Below are 2,500 nucleotides of genomic sequence, written 5' to 3'. Positions count from 1 at the left end.
TGTTGGTTTTGGAAAAGTGGCTGGACTCAATCCTCACAAATGCCTCCAAAGTGATGTGGGAGAAGTTTGGGATCAAAAGGAATTGATCTTGACATGGTTGGTGCATAGCCAAGTTCATGATTTTGTGACTTGGTGGTGATTTTGGTGAAAAACGAAAATGTTGGTTTTGGAAAAGTGGCTGGACTCAATCCTCACAAATGCCTTCAAAGTGATGTGGGAGAAGTTTGGGATCAAAAGGAATTGATCTTGACATGGTTGGTGCATAGCCAAGTTCATGATTTTGGTGTTTTGGCTTGATTTTGTGGCTTGGTGGTGATTTTGGTGAAAAACGAAAATCATGGTTTTGGAAAACTGGCTGGACTCAATCCTCACAAATGCCTTCAAAGTGATGTGGGAGAAGTTTGGAATCAAAAGGAATTGATCTTGACATGGTTGGTGCATAGCCAAGTTCATGATTTTGGATTTTTGGCTTGATTTTGTGGCTTGGTGGTGATTTTGGTGAAAAACGAAAATCATGGTTTTGGAAAAGTGGCTGGACTCAATCCTCACAAATGCCTTCAAAGTGATGTGGGAGAAGTTTGGGATCAAAAGGAATTGATCTTGACATGGTTGGTGCATAGCCAAGTTCATGATTTTGGTGTTTTTGGCTTGATTTTGTGGCTTGGTGGTGATTTTGGTGAAAAACGAAAATCATGGTTTTTGGAAAAGTGGCTGGACTCAATCCTCACAAATGCCTCCAAAGTGATGTGGGAGAAGTTTGGGAGCAAAAGGAATTGATCTTGACATGGTTGGTGCATAGCCAAGTTCATGATTTTGGTGTTTTGGCTTGATTTTGTGGCTTGGTGGTGATTTTGGTGAAAAACGAAAATCATGGTTTTGGAAAACTGGCTGGACTCAATCCTCACAAATGCCTTCAAAGTGATGTGGGAGAAGTTTGGGATCAAAAAGGAATTGATCTTGACATGGTTGGTGCATAGCCAGTTCCATGATTTTGGATTTTTGGCTTGATTTTGTGACTTGGTGGTGATTTTGGTGAAAAACGAAAATGTTGGTTTTGGAAAAGTGGCTGGACTCAATCCTCACAAATGCCTTCAAAGTGATGTGGGAGAAGTTTGGGATCAAAGGGAATTGATCTTGGCATGGTTGGTGCATAAGTTTCCATGATTTTGGATTTTGGCTTGATTTTGTGACTTGGTGGTGATTTTGGTGAAAAACGAAAATCATGGTTTGGAAAAGTGGCTGGACTCAATCCTCACAAATGCCTTCAAAGTGATGTGGGAGAAGTTTGGGATCAAAAGGAATTGATCTTGGCATGGTTTGGTGCATAGCCAAGTTCCAAGATTTTGGTGTTTTGGCTTGATTTTGTGACTTGGTGGTGTGCCAAGAATCATGAAATTTTCAAAGTGGTGGTTTTTGAGTTTTGTTGGTTGGAAAGTGTCACAAATGCATGCAGAATGAGGTCTAGAAAGTTTGGTATCAAACCAAGCCATCTTGATGTGGTTTTTGAATTTTTGAAATGTTGGAAAATAGAGGGTTTTGAAAAAAATTCATGAAAATTCGAAACCTTGGCCAATCCTAACGAAACTTGGTGGGCACCTTCTTGATATTATTATGGGATGGACTGGAAAAAATCACGCAAAAATACGGTGTCTAGATACGTTTTTCCATTTTTCCCGATTTTCCACATTTCGGGTCTTTGGAAAAATAAAAAAAATACTTCCCCATGTCGAAAAATTCTAATTTTTTGCAGGCAATGTTGTACCATTTTTATGAGGATCCCTGCAAAAAATCTCGTGAAAATTCGTTCTCTAGGTCCCAAAACAGAACTTATGTCTACTCAAAAAAAGTGTATCTACTTGTACAAAAGTGGCTTTTGCATATTTAGCTATTATAGGGGGGGGGTGTTCCTCAATGCAGCCAGCTCTTGCACCATGGAAAATTCTGGTGCGGTCCCTTCATTCCCCCCTGTTTTGGCTTGCTTTGTGGTGGGGCAAGTCAAAACGCCCACACATGGGTGATCCACCAACTTGGGTTGGTGTCACCCGTTGTGGGCGGCGGCACGGTGGTGGCCGCCGTCGGTTCCGGCCGACTGACCCGGTGGGAAAAAATGTGAATCTGTTATGTGGATTTTTGTGGCACGCTGGTGGGATTTTCGTTGTGTGGCTCATTTCTAGACTTGTGAGCATCACGAAGGGGGTATGGCTTCCAACCGTTCGCGGGGAAGGGGCCATCATGTCTGGCTTGCTGCCGGCCGGGGGGGTAATGTCATCAGTCAGCGTCCGCTTGGGCTCACATTTGTGCTGGTTACGCCCAGGGTCATGTGGTTGATATTGAGGGCTTTATTACTCTCGGTCCAGTAGCGCGCGGCCACCACAGGGAAGGCACGGCCTCATCCGCGTGGCTTCTCCCTCACGAGCATCCTGGCGATCCGCCACGGTGGTCGTGCTGGAGAAGAAGCACGGATGAGACGGGTTGGAACTGTGGCCCGGTGCGATCGGGG

This window comes from Phaseolus vulgaris, chromosome 1, assembly GCF_051622355.1.
Source record: "Phaseolus vulgaris cultivar YP4 chromosome 1, ASM5162235v1, whole genome shotgun sequence".
NCBI classification, from domain to species: Eukaryota; Viridiplantae; Streptophyta; class Magnoliopsida; order Fabales; family Fabaceae; genus Phaseolus; species Phaseolus vulgaris.
This window is presented reverse-complemented; position numbering follows the sequence as displayed.